Source organism: Equus asinus, chromosome 21 (assembly GCF_041296235.1).
Source record: "Equus asinus isolate D_3611 breed Donkey chromosome 21, EquAss-T2T_v2, whole genome shotgun sequence".
In the NCBI taxonomy this organism is placed as follows: Eukaryota; Metazoa; Chordata; class Mammalia; order Perissodactyla; family Equidae; genus Equus; species Equus asinus.
Window position 1 is genome coordinate 28,313,906 of NC_091810.1, and position 17,828 is coordinate 28,331,733.

The following is a 17,828-nucleotide window of genomic DNA, read 5'->3' on the forward strand; positions in this document are numbered from 1 at the left end:
GGGTCACACATCTTCTAGAGGCCGGTTCAGAGACACAACTCATGCTCCCCAACTCAAGCTTCAATCCATCTACCATCTTTAAATACCTCTCAGTGTATTACAGTAAAGAAAAGGTGAAAAACAGACATGCCTCCTGTGGTTAATGCCTGGGTTCACATCTTTTTAATGAAGGAGGGTTTAACAAATTCACAAGTAACTTTCCCTTAGCAACAGTGCCTTAATGACAGCATCATAAAATTATAGTATCACTAGATTAACGGGAAGAAAGTTTGCTTTAAGTCTGCTGGGAAAAGCAGACTGCAAGACAGAGATTCTGTTCAGACATCCTCCCAGGAGGGGGGGAGGAAAAATCATAATTTTGTGTTTCTTAGATGATGAGATACTTTTTTTTCAGTTTAAGAAAATTTCTTCTGGAGTCTTCAGTTCCATGTTCCTCGACGTATAGCCATTTTATCCCACGCACCACTTAGCTGAGCACCCCCCTCCAACCCCTGCCCCCAGAGCTGAATCAGATATATGCCTCCTTAACAAGGCCCTGGGTGTGCACTAAGTGAGAGAACCACTGCTCTCAGGCCCACAATTACGGCGCCACCAAAGGAGGACCTCATATTAGAGATGCAGTGAGTGGAACATGCCGGGTTTGAAGCCAATGGATTTTGTTAGTGTCTCGATGCCGCCACTGAGTAATTTTCTCAACTTGGGCATTTATACTCAGTACAGCAAGTGGAGTAGTGTCTTCATGCTAAGAGAGTACGGGTGGATGGGGGTGGGGTGAGGGTGAAGGGAAGGTTTTGAAGTCACACCATAACACTAAAATCAACGGTATTTAAAATTACTCTCGAAAATGAACATCATTTCAAGTGCCCATCGTTTAAAGGTTTGTACTTCTTCAGTTGTAAATTAAGACTTTTTGCTTTTAGCGGTCGGTCATGTGTGTGGGGAAAAAAAAATGCATCTTTAAACGCCTGACTTGTCCTCACCCCGGTGTGATTCCCACCCGCTGAGAGGAACAAAGAAACAGACTGGTGGAAGAAAGGGCAGGTCGACACCTTCCTCTTCACACCAAGTCCTGAACAGAAGATCCTTCTGGAGAACAGAGAGCAAAGTCACTTTGAAGAGTCATTTTCTCCTCTCCTTCCTTGGGCTTCCCTTTCTCCCTCTCTCACTTTGCCAAGGGACTGGGGTTTAATTCGTGGCAGTTGAACACATTAATGATAGGATTCCAACATATTCTTTTCTTAAAAACATATATCACACCTTGAGAGTATATTAAATTATATCCCAATGCAGTGTCTGGCATGTCACAAGCACTCAGCATGGGGAGCGATCTTTTTAAAGCTTCTCTTACTACTGTTGTTAGTTTCGGGGTTGTTTGAAAACTACATGACGTCTATGTATAAGGAACCTGGACCATAGGAGATGCTTTTAAAAATAGTTATTGTAACTACCCTCGTGGCATGGCCATATATCTGAATCTAGAAGGATCTAAAGACACCCCTGTGTGTTACAATCTTGTGTACCAAGGACCATGAGATACAGCTAAGTGAAGGAATTATTTGCTGAGCCTTAGAAAATAACTTTGGCATGAGTCTGTGTTTACTTGAAGTTTTTTTTTTTCCTTCTAGTATAATAATTCCTGTCAAAAAAAGAAGTCTTTGCCTTAAAGTATTTGTCATATCAGCAGACTCCTGAACTACCAATTTATTCCTTATGGACCATTAACCCAGCTAGATATTTCCAATCGGCTACTCCAAAAACACATTAGTTTGAATGACCAGCCTCCTTCCTGATGGCTCGCAGCCGAGGATGTTGCAGAAGGAAGAATAGATGACTTGAAATGTCTGTGCATCAGCACCAGCAGTTTCTCCACGAGGCTAGATTTGACCAGTCATTTTTGGAAATATAATATTATTTATTCATTTTGGCAAACCGCAGACCCCTGTCTGCAGTTTTGTTTTTATACGTCGTATTATTAGAGGTCTTTGGCCCTCTCCACTGGATAAAATTATCTGCTGCCTAATTGCTTTCTCAGACTCCTCCACACTTGGACCCCTGATGGCATGGACCATGATGGCTCCTCTGGTGCCCACTGGTATCTTGGCACAAGCTAATAATTAATGCAGCTAATCGTTGAATAGAGTATCTGGTTTCAGGCACTGCCTCTCTGATGTAAGACATCACCCTGAAAAATTGCAAATAAACCTAGAAATGTCAGAAATTCAGAATGTGGTAAGATCCATCAATCTCTATTTCTTTAGTAATTCTTTGTCCTGTGATAGTCCCCAACTTATGAAGTCATCTTAAATGTAGTCAAATATTTCATTGAAAGGAGAGAAGATCTATGGGGAAAAAAATAAAATGGAAAGGTGGAAAACATTCAAATGAGGTTTCAATTGACAAAAGCAAGAATGAGAACACATATTAGATCTCACTGTAGACAAACTCCTCAATAGAAAGAATTGAGTCATTAGAAACATTTTTCTCTGTTCTTTTAAGAGCTGTATTTACTTTCTTTGAATTAATTGATCTTAACATGTAAGCTATATCATCTGCTATTTCAAGACTAACAATACTAGAGTTGTGGAAACAGTATGTTGATGTAGCATCTCAAGGCCTTACAACCCCTTTTTAAAATACACATTCTATAGAGCTATAGCCTATATACCAGAAAAGTGCACACAGCGTAAGGATAGGGCTCAATTTCTTTTTAAGAAGGTGGATATACCCATGTAACCAGCACGCAGATCAAGAAATAAGACATGACCAGCACCAGAATGTCTACTCAAGCTTATTCAGGGAGTGACTGTCCTCCAACAGGGAATCTGTGACTTCTAAAACCAGAGATTTCTTTCACCTCTTTCTGAGCTCTTCATAAACAGACTCATACAATTTGTGTTCTTTTGTGTCTGGCTTCTTTTGCTCAACATTGTGTTGAGATTTTCCCATGTCATTACACTATTTATTCTCATTGCTTTCTAGGATTCCATTGTACAGCTATGGCACTATCCATTCTACTATGAACGGACATTGGGATTGCTTCCAGTTAGGGACTATTATGAACAGTGCCACTATGAACATTTAGCACGAGCCTTTCGATGCACAAGTTTATGCATTTTGTGGGGTTGCATACATAGAAGTGAATCATTAGGTCATAGGGTAGGCTTATGTTTAGCTTTAGTAAATATTGACAAAGAATTTCCAAAGTGATTGTACTTATTTGCACTCCTACATGAAAGTTCCAGTTGTTCCATATCCTTACCAATATCTAGTATTATCTCTCTTTTTAATTTAGCCATTCTGGTTGTGTGAAACAACATCTCATTAGCATTTAATTGCATTTCCTTGATGACTATTGAAGCTGAGCATCTTTTCTTATGTTTGGGTATCTCTATTTTTTTTGTCAACTACCTGTTCAAGTCTTTTGCCCAGTTTTCTGTTATGTCATCTGCTTTTTCCTTTGTTGATTTCTTGAGTGTCTTTGTATGCTCTGGTTCCCAGTCCTTTCTCTTATTTAGGTTCTGTGAATATCTTCCTCCACTTTGTGGCTTGTGTTTTCACTCTCTAAATGGTATTTCTTTTATGAATATAAGTTCTTTAAATGTAATGCAAATTATCTTTTTTCTTTTATAAAAGCACTTTTTGTGTTCTGCTTAAGAAATTTTTACCTACTCCAGGTCAAGAAGAACTTCTCCTATTTTTTTCTAAAAGCTTAATTGTTTTATCTTTGACATTTAGATCCCAAATCAATCTAGAATTAATTTTTATGTTTGGTGTGAAGTGCTAGTCAAGATTCTTTCATGGATATCTAATCCTGCACAGATTTTGTTCAGTTACTTAGACTGTTTCTCCTCTGAACTATTTAAGTCAAAATCCATTCTTCCCATCATCTTGCACAGAGGATAAATATTTACAAAATAGAATCACATTTTACGTATTTTCATACTTTATATTTGGTAACCTAGTTTTTATGCGCTTAGCAGTTCATAATGGATCTTATTAAAGTATAGATCTGCATTATCATTTTCGTAACTATGACATTCTATTGGAATGGCTGTGTAATAATTTATTTAATCCATCTTCTATTGGTAGATATTCAGGTTGGTCTAAACCTTGCTGTATCATAATCAAGGCTGTGAATGATCTTTGAATGTGTAGCTTTGCACATTTATTAGAATAGTTATTTTTAATACTATTGAGAATTAGTTTGCTGGGCCAAAGGGTATCCACATTTTAAGGCTTTTGAGCAGAAGGTGATGTCCTATGAAGCTTAAACTTCAGGGCCCCTTACTTACACAGGCACCATTCAAGTTCCTGTAGCAAATTTTCTAATTGGTAACTTTGTGTCTTTTAGCAGTGATTAAACGGGCTCTTTTTCCTTCATCTTTGCCACATACAGTATCATCAGTTGAAGGCATCATTTAAAGGGCCCATTGTTACTTTTGATAATGTCTATCTTTGGTTTGATAAAGTCCACTGGTTCTTTTCCCTGTGTTTATTGTCCAACTAGTTATTGGTAATGGGAAGAAGAGTTTCACTGGCCCCATGAAGTAAAGAGTGCCTCTAACAGATTTCTGATGACATTTTGGGTTGATCTTCCCATGGTAACAAAGAATGCTATCCATTTCGATCCCAAGTCAAGAAGGAAATAGCAAGTACAGAATTGTCCTTGTGTCCCAAGGAAATGATAGTATTTAGAGATGTATGTGTGACTCAGTATAAAGAGGAGGGGGAAAAAGTTGCAATTTACTATTTTTTGGCATTCAAGTGATCTGAACTTGATTTAAAATGAAAGTTAAGGTCAAACTACCACATCATCTGCTTAGGTTGCAGCTTTATGTCTTTACTCATAAATTTTTACTATAAAATGTTCTTCCCAGGCAAAGAAAAAGATGAGGAAAGAAAAAGGAAGGGCCTCGGTCTGTTTTTGCTGAGAGGCATGATAAATGCAGCATAATCGAATCTGATTTCCTCTTTTAGATCATTAAAATCGTCATCTAATCTCAGTGACTGAGTAATCAGAAATGAATAATAAAATTTCTCTCTGCCCATTTAAAACAAACAGGTATTCTAGCTACCTTTTTACTTAAAACTTTGAAAAGTAATAATTTAAATTTTGGAAACCCTGTTGATAAAAGGGGCATTACAGAAGTCGTTAGCATGGAATGTAAATTCAAAAGCTGCTACTAATGTCTTTCAATCCTTGCTCCTCCCCCATACTCGTATTTCCAAGTTGATGGCTTTCTTTTTCTTTTAAATGACCTTCTCCCCTTGATGAGTCTATACACAACACCCTTTAACATAACAGCTTGTTGGCCATTTCTGCAAGAAGTAAAACCACTTTCATGAATACAAGTTACTCATTTTTCTGTGTGGGGTTTGGCATTGCCCATAACTTCAGATAATCCTCGCAGCCTGCAGCTGTTAGAGGGGGCCGTCCATCACGCGAAACAATCCCATGCAGTCAGATTAAGTTTAGGCATCTGGAAAGAGCACATCTGAAAATAAGTTTTATGATGACACCCAGCAAGCAGCTTTCTTTTCTTGCAATACCTAAAAGTTTCTGAGCAAAGAGGGCGTTGGCTGATAAACTTGGCAGAAATGTCACCCAGTACTAAGAGAAGTAATTTCCTTCCAGAACAAAGATGCCAAAGGAAAAAGCAACTCAATTTAGGAATGATGTAAATAAATAAATAAATAAATAAAACCCTAAGTTTTCAAGGGGAGTCTTTGAGTAGAGTTTTTTTCGTGTCAGCTGAGCATTTCACAAGTTCTGCTGACTTTCTAGATCAAGTGGAAACAGAAATACAATTTTCTACTTGTGCAGCCAAATCCACTTGTATGGAGAGCTCCACTGAACAGGCGGTGCTCTGAGCTCAGGAAAATAACTGGAAAAGCGCTAAATCACACATTCCCTACCACCATCAGAAATTAAAAAAAAAAAAAGAAATCCCTGGAAACACATGTTTAATTTCCTCCAAGCACTAAAGATTCTTGATTATTTTTACATGATATTGTGAGATATTTCAAACATACAGGTAAGAATAAACAAAATTATAAGGAATGCCCGTATGTCCACTGGTCAACATTGTCAAGCTATTTCACTTGTTCATTATCTTAAAGAATTAAACAGGATATAATTGAGCCCTCCCTGTGAATTCCTCTCCTATCCACATATGCTTTTACAGTTCTACTAAATATTTCATATTGATAAACATTACAAACTATTCTGATATTTTATTTTATTTTTTACATTTGAGATTGATTTCTTGTATATAAATTATCCATCAACTTACATAAAAGGAAGAAGGAAAGAGGATATGGACATGGGAAAATATTAACTTAATTTTTGTACTTTGGCAAATTTGTTACAACTTACATTTTCCAAATTCATGAGAAATAATTGATATACATCACTGTATAAATTTAAAGCATACAGCATGATGATTTGATTTACATATATTGTGAAATGATTACTACAATAGATTTAGTTAGCATCCATCTTCTCATATAGATACAATAAAAAGAAAAGAAAAAAGGAAAAAAAATTTTCCTTGTGGTAATAACTCAAGATTTACTCTCTTAACAACTTTTCTATACACGATGCAGCAGTGTTAGCTATAGCTATCATGTTGTACATTACATCCCTAGTATTTATTTATTTTATAACTGGAAGTTTGTACCTTTTGACCATCTTCCTTCAATTCTCCCTCCTCCCATCCTCTGCCTCTGGTAACCACAAGTCTGATCTCATTTTCTATGAGTTTTTTGTTTTTGTTTTTGTTTTAGATTTCACAAATCAGTGACATTACACGGTATTTGTTTTTCTCTGACTTATTTCACTTAGCATAATGCCTTCAAGGTCCATCCATGTTGTCGCAAGTGGAATAATGTCCTCATTTTTTATGACTGAATAATATTCCATTGAATATATATACCACAACTTCTTTATCCATTCATCCATCGGTGGATACTTAGGTTGTTTCCATGACTTCACTACTGTAATGGCATTCTCAGTAAGATCTGATCCTCTTCTGCTTCATCCTTGTTCCTAGGGCATGGCCTTTCTGATGTTTATTTGCAAGCCTGACTTTTTAGGCCTAAAAAAATGGCAGAAGATTCAATCCTGCTCTTTGGGAGTTTTGCGCTCAGCTCTTTAAAATTCTATCTCTAAAGATTCAAAACTTGCAAATTTTGACAAAAAGAAAGTGGTTGTGTGTTTCAAGAAAGCCCCGTTTCTCCAACTTGTCTTCAAGATTACTGCAAGTTTCACTCTGACTTTAGGATCCTTTTGTGCAGTCTCCCAGCTTCCCATGTACACCCCAGAACTCACTGTCTGTCTTGTGGGGAAAACCAACCCCATTCGGGCCTTCTCAAGTTTCCAACTCATCAGCCAGGATCAAGTACCCACAAGTACTAGATCTTAAGTCTGCTCTTTCCTCAACTAGAGTTTCTCTGTTTGGATAAAGCATTAGCCTGACTGCTGCCTAAATCGGCAAATATCCCAGGAGAAAAAAAGGACTGGTGATTCTCAGCTCCCATTTGAAGTTCCCTCCACCCTACTCTGAGCTCCAGCTTCTCTCGTCCTTGTTATTTCTATGGCTCCCCTAGATCTTCAAGTATATGTCTTTGGTAACTCACCTGTCTTCGTTAGTTCTTGCAGTGGGAGTGTTGGCCTGCTTTGAGTGACTACATCCTGCCTGGAAGTAGAAGCATTCACTTCAATGCCTAAAATTTGAGGCCCTAGAAGGTTAAGGTAAACACTTTGCAACTGTCTCTGAGACTACCCTCCACCTTCAAAACCATAAGTCAATCTCAAAATTTGAGAATTATAAAAGAAAAACGTTGATTAATTGGGCTATAATCAAAATTTTAAAACTTCTGAGCTTCAAAAGATCTTTGAAAAAAATGAAAAGAAGCCACAGACTGGGATAAAATATTCCTGATAAATATATCATGTTAGTTTTTTTTAAGTAATTTCATTAATCAAATGACATCATCAAGAATTTTTCCTTTGGAGAAGTAAAAAGATCATTATTTACTCATTCGACATTTTTAAAACTTTTTCCCAATGTCCAATGTTCGAGGCATTGTCCTTGGGACTAGTTGAATGTACAAGGGTAACCAGACCAGGCGTGGTTACAGTCTTCACTTATGATCAAAGGACAAAAACAAAAAAATCTGAGTTTACAAAGACAAAAAAATTTCTGTATGGAATCATTATATTTGTTGATGAGTCTCTTAAACAGCTTGGAAGATAGTGATCATTGATTTTGATGAAGCACTTGGAAATAAGTTTTTATTTAAGAATATGCCCTCCTCTTAAGAAGTTTGCCTAGAGGAATGTTTGCTAGTTTAGGTAGAGTGCTGATGGCCACTGAGAAGCCTGGCGTTTTAATGCTGATCTCTGCAGCTGCCTTTGACAGTGCTTGGGATCATTTGATTTTCCTTGCATTCTCAACATCCCTTCTTCCTTACAAATAATCCTGAATTTAAGTATAGGGTGTTTAAGGAGCTCTAGTCTGATATTACCATCCACTTCCGGCTTTTGACTCTAGTAACACCAGATTGCTTATAATCCTCTCACCTGGATGATCCCTCTCCTTATTCAGTCCTCCATGCTTTGACCATTCCCTTCTTCACAATGCACATGCTTTTCTCCAATCTCCTTTTGCTGTTTAAGTACACTTCATAAAGACTTGGTGCAGGTATCGTCTCATTACTGAGGCTCCCAAATTAAAGAGGATAGCATTCTTCTCTGCCCACCCCTAAACACCTCTATGTGCTCAACTTTATTTTATCATTTTATTAAAATTCAACAGTTGAAAACAGACTCTAAGTACTCCACGATCTAAAGAGAGCTATCAACAGTGGGGGACAACAACTTGCAGCTCAGACTTTCCAACAGTTGCCTGAAAAGTCCCTACCACAGTCAACCAACTCAACTGGCTAGTTTCCGTTTACATAAACTGATTACTAAAGGGGGTAAATGTGGAGTTTAGCTAAGCTACTACATGCTATTGTGGCCTCAGCATCCATTTTGTTTGGCCAAGTGGCCTGCAGAGACCTTAAACTGACATTAGCCTCCTCATGTAAGCCCGTGTCCTAGTTAGCAGCCTGCAGAGTAACAAGCAAATGTAAATTCCTGATATGACTTCTCCAACAGCCCTTGCAATCAGCAATCTCCTCTGCCTCCCAGCACCTGTGTGCCTTAGGCACCACTTAGATGAGACTTTCGCGGGGCTTACCAAAACCCTGCTCTTTTGGTTTGAATTGACCAATCCGGCCCCAGCCTAGGAGCCCTAGATCACTCCACCCACGGATCCAAATAAAGGCATGTGCCCCAGCTCCTGCCTCTTTCTGGCTCTCTCTTTGTACTCTGCCTTGATCTCCTCATTTAGCCCCTTGAGGCATGCTATGTACTTCCTCCAGGACCTGTGAGTAATAAACTTCTCTATTTTAATTTCTCTTGTGGTCTGTTGTTGAACCATGGCTCACCATCCAGCACCCTGTGCTCCACTTAACAGATGTTAATTTAACAAAGTCATAATAGGAAAGGGGTGGAGAGAAAGTCAAATTCAGATGCCAAAGACTTTCCCCAATGCTCCAGTCCCTTCCTGCATTCTTCTCCCTCGGAACTTCACACTCTTCTCGCATGCAAGTGAGAAAGGAAATTTTGACACATCCACTCATAGAGAGAAGGAATGCATGAAATGAGGGGGAGACTGGAATTTCTTACTCCGGTATGATGTTTGCATAGGCAATGCACTTGAAGTTTCTTTCTGTTCTTTCTGCTCAAGGGAGAAGAAATTTGGGTAAAGATGACATGATTATTTAGTCCCCACAATTTGAGCCACTTTGCTGTTAAGGAACCCAAGAGGGCTGCCTGCCAACCAAGAGACTCCTACAGCTCTAGGCTGTGAGATGGGCCACTGGGAGCAGGAGCTAAGGAGGCAGGGGAAAGGGGTGGAACCTGAATTTGATCTGGAGTCTGCCTGGGCCTGCTGGTCTCCAGTACCGCTCTACTCTACATTGGCTGTAGGGACTTGGGCAAAATACTTAATTTTTCTCAGCCTTAATTTTCTCATCTATAAAAAGGGATAGTCTAAAAACTGACTTTATAGGATTTTAATAAGGAATACACAAAAGAGTGAAAGAAAAATGCTTAATATAGCACTTAGCATAAAGTAAAAGCATATTTAACGATAGTTAATAAATGTAAGCATTGATTTTTTTTTTCTCTGCTTCTAAGACTAGATTTCATCCCAGATCTTTATCAAAGTTGGATCCCCTGGCAGAGCCTGGTCCATCCAGCGCTCAGTTTAGTTTCAGGGTTTCAGTCTCTCCCATTCTACTATATCCTGCTGTATTTTAATTAGCTTTGCCTACCGGTGCCCAGATATGATTAAATAATTGGGTTTTGTAGTGCAAACATTTTTCTTTTTTAGATTGGCCCTGCATTAACATCTGTTACCAATCTCCTTTTTTTCCTCCCCCAAACCCCTGCAGTACGTAGTTGTATATCCTAGCTGTAGGTCCTTCTAGTTCTGCTATGTGGGATGCCACCTCAGCATGACTCGATGAGTGGTGTTAGGTCCATGCCCAGGATCTGAACTAGTGAAACCTTGGGCCGCCGAAGCAGAGGGCAAGAACTTAACCACTCGGCCATGGGGCCGGCCCCATAAAAATGAAAACTTTTTTATCCTACCTCTTAAAATATCCTAAATTGTATGATAAGGTATCAGGAAACTTTCAAAAGCCAGAGTTACAGCCAATCTCAGTGTTTGGATTGTGTAAAGAAAGCACACGCACACTTCAAGTATCTGAACTGCAAAACTCATAAAACCAACAGAGCACAGTAAATATACTGAGATATGGAATATACAAACATAGATTGGCCAGGCCATGTATAAAAATAAAACTCCAACTCACAATCTGCAGCAACCAGCCCAGGAAATCAGCTGGCTATCTGTAAGTCAGACTTCTATCTCCAGTAACAATCCAGGAAGCCAAACAATAACCCCTATAATGTTGGCCTAAAATGGTCAAGACTTGATTCTTGTTATTATTATTTGCTTTTACTGACAGTTTCCCTAATTTTTATCCCTGCTTCCAACTTTGGAACAATCAGAAAAAGCTAAATGTGCACCTTAAGCAATCAGATAGGATGCCGATCTTCTGGTTAGCTCACCGACAGCTTCTCCACACCACCAGCCTCCAATCAGGGTACACCTGAAGCCTTCCTTTCCTCTACTAAACTTCCCCCTCCTCTGCCTGCCTTTGAGTCTGCCAAAACACAAGGGATGCGGGCTGACTCTCTTGCTTTAGCAAGCTCTGAATAGATAGCTTTTGCTTGTTCTTGTTTGGGTGGTCTTTATTTCCACAATATTGAAGTGTAAAATCTTGTTTCCATTTTATCTTAATGAAATCTGGTCACATATTAAGCTATGGCTGTACGGTATCCTGCATAATGGCTGGTCTCACTGTGGGGTACCACTGAGGCTTAACCTCTGGCATCTCATAAGCACCCAGAGTAAAACATGGCACAGTGAGAAACAAGTCAAGGTCCAGAGTATGTGACAGGAAGCAATTAAAGATTTAAGAATCTCTAAAAGTGAATGAGGGCTCCGTCTGCCCCAACAATCTAGGTCAACTCTGAGAGGATAACCTGGTTGATCTGGAAGGCAGTTAGAAGTGTCACCTTAAAATTAATTACGTAGTCAGGTTAACCATTAACCCACTGACATCATCACAAATGGTCAACTCATTTCCTGTTTTCATATTACCCAGAAACTCCAAACGCGTTAGGAATTCCCAAACGTTCAGCAACAATTTTTGTTGACTATGTTTTCTCTAACCTATACATACATTACCTTTAAAAAAATAATGTAAATGTATACCAATATATTCCTTAATAAGTAGATTATTTTAGCCTACTAGAGAATTTTCAAGTCCTTAGCCCCCAACCCCCTTCAGTTCTTTTATTTTAAGCCCAAAGGAACTAAGCTGTTTCAGAAGCTTGAGCGGTGTGTTGGGTTAGGGGTTGGGAGAATGGAGCACCATCATACAACGACGGAAGAGGAAGAGAGCTGCTCTTAAACTTTTTTTTAAGTGCATTTTGACAATAACATCCCCAGGCTATAGAGCTAAATTGCTTTGTTCATTTATGAGTGTCTGTGTCTCCTCAATAAGGCTTTAACTCCCACAGAGGAACAACGAAGCCAGAAATAGCGATCATCATTAATCCAGGAGAACCTCACTTAGTGTGGAGTCCAAAATAAGGCTGGCTCGTCTTAGACACTGGTTTCATATATTAAGGTATTTTAGCTATGTGTATAAAGAAAGATTTCAATTTACTCCATCTACAGTCTCTTATGCCTACTAAGGGAGTGTCAGTAAGCTTGGGTTCCAGCTAAGACCACCTCCCACTCATTCTTCAGATCTCAGGGTGATCAACACTTCATCTGGGAAGCCACTCTGTCGCTCCCCACCCTCACGTCCCCATCTCCCTATTATATTCTCTCCTTGCTCTCTTGCCCCCATATTTCACATAGTTTCAATTTGGCATTTCTAGTGTAATTGTCTCTTTAACATTTGTTTCCCTAATAAGGCTATGAACTCCATCAGAGTAATGACCCAGCACAGTTTTGCTCATTTTTCCATAGTGCCAGGTTCTTAGAAGGGGCTCAAATATTTCTTGAGTGAGTAGATGTATTAATGATTGAAGTTCATGGCTGGGACGGTGGAAAGGTGAGACAAAGAGAACTAAACTTTTCTTCTCAAAAAAGCAAGAACTTTGGAGTTAATGCAAGCAGAACAGCATATAAAGCATGGTGCGTAGGTAACGGGTAAAGATGGTGGATAGGCAACATGACAGCCGGTGTGGGCACGCAGTGGAGGCCATGATGGTAGTTGGAGGCCCTTCAAAGACAGAAATATCTAACGGTCAATTTTTAGGTTCCTAGCTATGAATGACGGAAGGTCATCCAATATCACTGAAGTACTATCTACTATGAACATAGTCTTGAGTAAGTAGTATCCAATGAGAATGAAAAACACAGAGGCCCAGGAAGAATTGAGAGTAAAGTTCAGGACAAACCTCAGATGAATGCTTTTTTCCTCACACCCTCAAATATACTAGAAGGAGGTTTCCAGGGCTGATATTAAGCCAGGAAGTACTGGTACCACTTATTAAATATAAGTTGTATTGTTGTATTGTACCACTTCTTAAAATACAAAATTGCTTTCATACTGGTTAGTTGAACTACTGCCATTGGCCCCTTTCTCAGGACCTCTTGGAGTGCTTGGACCCCTTGTGATCCAGCAGGCTAGGGCACGGTACACCTGGTACAGTAGAAGGCCTCCAGGCCCGCCACCAGTTCTGAGTAGACAGTGACCCCGCCAGAGCAGTTGTTAAATATCTTTATCTCTCTAGATGGTGGCATTTGCAAAGAGAAGGGAGACGCTGCTTTCTGAGTTTTTCTCCAAGGCTACCTCAAACCTCAAACTTCAAAGGAAAGAGTACTAGTCAGTTTTTTAGGTACTCCCTACAATTCTTTCACTTGTTCAATTTTTAGAAATATTGCTCATCACTGTGATTGTACGATCATATTCCCACCTACAATCTATGAGAGTTTCCATTTTTCAATATCCTCATCATATGTCGACACAAAACTTGTGCATGCATGTTCATAGCAGCTTCCTACATGATGGCCCCAAACAGGAAACAATACACACAGCCGTGTACAGAGAATAAATGAGAATGAGATATACCATTTTTAAAAGAATCACGTTAGATTTTCCTAAACCTCTACCAATATCTCATAACATCCTCACGTTCTTGGTTTATATCTATGATAAACTACCAAGGTGGGGTACTACTTTACACTCCCACCAACCATGTATGCAAGTCCAAAAGGCTCATCGCCAACATTCGGTGGCATTAGACTTTTAATTTTAGCCGTTCTAGTGAACATGTTGTAATATCCCATTGTTGTTTTAACTTACATTTCCAATGATGAACAATAATGTAGGGCACTTTATAATGTGCTTATTAGTCATTTATATATCTGTTCAAAATCTCTCCTCGTTTTTTTAAGTTGGGTTTTGTTTTGTTTTTTTGAGGAAGACTGGCCCTGAGCTAACATCCGTGCGCTTTTTCCTCTACTTTATGTGTGGGATGCCTGCCAAAGCATGGTTTGACAAGCGGTGCATAGGTCTGCACCCGGGATCTGAACCAGCGGACCCCGGGCCACCGAAGCGGAACGTGTGAACTTAACTGCTGCGCCACTGGGCTGGCCCCTTAAGCTGGGTTTTTTATCTTCTTACTGTTGAGTTGTACGAGTTCTTTATACATCCTGGGTTGAGTCTTTTGTCAGATACTTGTATTGGGAATATTTTATCCCAGTCTGAGGTTTCCCTTTTTGTGTTTTCAAGGTGTCCTTTGAATAGTACAAGTTTTCGGCTTTTGATTAAATCTCAGCTTATCCATTTTTTTCTTTTCTAATTCTCAATTTTTGAGATTGGCTTAGGGTTTTCATGGGAGCGTTAGTCTCAGAGACAGTTACAAAGTGTTTATACTGACATTATATTAAAGACATCAATTCACAGATTCCATAAGCTCTGTGATACCCTTGAAGGATAAATAAAGAAAATAACACCAGGACAAATTGACGTCAAACTTTAGAAAACCAAAGGAAGAGAGAAAATCTTAAAATCATCCAGAGAAAAAAGACTCGCTATTTTTGAAGGAGAAGCCATAAGCTTAAGAGCTGGATTTTCAACAGAAACCATAGAACCTAGAAGAAAACGGAATGACATCTTTCAAATGCTGAAAGAAAGAAAAATCAAATTAGATTTCCATATCTAAGAAAAATATTCTCAGATACTAATATGAAATCCAAACATTTTTAGACAAAACCTCTGAGAATTTGTCACCAGCCAACTTCCACTTCAAGAAATTATAAAGGAAGTACTTTGGCTGAAGAGACTAGTTCCAGATAAAAGCACGGAACTGCAAGAGGAAGGAAGCTCACCACACAGGGAAAAAAGGGCTAAATCTCAAAGAATATTGACTGTTACAACATTAATACTGATAGCAGCTTGTGTAGCTCGTAAGGTATCATGTAAAATACACACCATCCATAGCACAAAAGGCAGGAGAAAGATAAAAGAAATTAAACTCTTAAATTTCTTACATAATTTGGGAAGTGGTAAAAGTACTAATTTGAGATAGACTGTCATAAATCAACGAGGCCTATTGGACTATAACCACTGAAAGAATTACATAAGAATGGATAATTAAAAGCCAATAAAGAGAAAAATAAAATATATTTCGGTATACCAAAACACAAACAAAGCCAACAGAAAATATCAGGATCTATCATAAATATACCACAAAGCCTGCCATAGCTAATGTATACTTTTATTCCTTTCTGCCAAAGCGTGAATTCACAGTCCTGATCCACCATCCACCTAATGGGTTCCATTTATTTCAGCCTGTTAGAGACATGTTTTTATACTGAACACATGAAAGAGGGTTCCTGTTTCCCAGCCACTCAGTGATAAATGTCATGGTCAGAGGCAGCAAACTAGCTAATCTTTTGGCCAAACTTTCCTATCAGTATTATATAAGTGTGGATTGAAGATGAAACAGGAGAGAGGGGAATAGAATAAGCACACTGCATGAGTTAGGTCTGACTAGGTTCTGCTACAGTAAGAACACCAAAGTCTTAATGGTTCCGAAAAATAAAGGCTTATATCTCACTCCTGTGAGATGGGAATGGCAGTCAACATCAGCTCTCCTGCATGTTGTCTTCATTTGTGATCCCAGCTGAAGGAATAACCCTTCTCTGAAGCTGGTCTCCTCTCGTGGCAGTAGGATAAGAATAATTGCAGGACAAGATGATAAATTTTAAAGCTACTGCTCCAAAATAGCACAGGTCACTTCTACTCACATTTCTTTGGCCAAAGCGAGTCCCATGGCCAAGGCTGATATCAGCAAGGTCACAAGTATTCTCCAGCAAGGACAGGTCATAGGGGGTGGCCTGAGAGGAATGGGTCTAGAAGGAGAAACAATGAATATTTCAAACAAATACTACAATCTACCACGTACATGGTATTTCCCAATCAATGTATATGTTATATCACCTTCCAACCACTATTTGGAAATTATCTCAGTTTATATGAGATGATCTGATTAATTTGCTTCTTCTCTAAGGCTGAGAATAACTTGACACTGTTTCTTATTCCTCTTTTTCTTTTTAGATTATAATCTGGTTATATCTATATCACATTTCCTCCTCATTTCTTCTTTTTTTTAGTTAAATCATTTTTTTCTTTCCTTCTTTATTTTTTTTAATTCAGATATAATAAACATATAACATTGGATTCGTTTTAGGAGTACAACATAATGATTTGAGATACTTACATATTGTGAAATGATCACTATAATGTGTTTAGTTACCATCTACCACCAAATATAGCTACAGATTTTTTTTTCTTGTGATAAGAACTTTTAAGATTTACTCTCTTAGCAGCTTCCAAATATATGATACAGTATTATTAACTATAGTCACCATGCTGTACATTACATCCCGGACTTATTTATCTTATAACTGGGAGTATGTACCTTTTGACCACCTTGACATATTTCGCCCACCCCCAACACCCACCTCTGGCAACAACTAATCTGTTCTCTGTATCTGTGAGTTTAATTTTTTTTTCCCTGATCCCACATATGAGTGATATCACACAGTATTTGTGTTTCTCTGTTTGATTTGTTCCACTTAGCATAACACCCTCAAGGGCCATGTGTGTTGCTGCAAATGGCAGGATTTCATTCTTCGTTATGGCTGAATAATATTCCATTACATATATATGTATATATATATATATCACCTTTCTTTATCCATTCTTCCATTGATGGACATTTAGGTTGTTTCCATGTCTTGGCTATTGCGAATAGTGCTGCAATATACATGGGGGTGCAAATATCTTTTCATGATAGTGATTTCGTTTCCTTAGGATAAATATCCAAAAATGGAATAGCTGGACCATACAGTAGTTCTGTTTTTAATTTTTTGTGGAGCCTCCATACTGTTTTCCATTGTGGTTGCACCAATTTACATTCCCACCAACAGTGCACAAGGGTTCCCTTTTCTCCACATCCTCACCAAGACTTTTTATCTCTTGTCATTTTGATAATAGCCATTCTAACGTGAAATATCTCATGGTGGTTTTCATTTGCATTTCCCTGATGATTAGTGATGTTGAGCAGCTTTTCATGTACCTGTTGGCCATCTGTATGTCTTCTTTGGAAAAATGTCTAATTAGATCCTCTGCTCATTTTTTATTTTGATTGTTTGAGGTTTTTTTCTATTGAGTTGTATGAGTTTTTAAATATATTTTAGATATTAACCCTTTATCAGATATATGATTTGCAAATATTTTCCTCCATTCCATAAGATGCCTTTTCATTTTGTTGATGGTTTTCTTTGGTGTACAGAAGCGTTTTAGTTTGCTATAGTCCTACTTGTCCATTTTTGCTTTTGGTGTCAAATCCGAAAAAGCATTGCCAAGACCAATATCAAGGAGTGTATCCTATACATTTTCCTCTAGGAGCTTTATGGTTTCAGGTCTTACACTCAAATCTTTAGTCCATTTTGAGTTGATTTTGTGGTTAGTATAAGATTGTTATCCAGTTTCATTCTTTTGCATATGGATTTCCAGTTTTCACAACACCACTTGTTGAAGAGACTGTCCTTTCCCTGTGGTATATTCTTGTCTCCTTTGTCATAAATTAATTGACCATATACTTCTGGGTTTATTTC

The 17,828-nt window shown here is 38.4% G+C and overlaps 1 long non-coding RNA gene across 1 annotated transcript in view; it reads right to left on the reverse strand.

Annotated features, from left to right (window-relative positions):
- LOC139041404 (uncharacterized) overlaps positions 1 to 17,828 on the reverse strand; it is an 84,952-nt gene that overhangs the window by 57,196 nt on the left and 9,928 nt on the right. The window contains exon 2 of the long non-coding RNA XR_011496480.1: positions 15,954 to 16,058. This is a non-coding gene — a long non-coding RNA (uncharacterized lncRNA). The remainder of the gene's footprint in view (positions 1 to 15,953; positions 16,059 to 17,828) is intronic.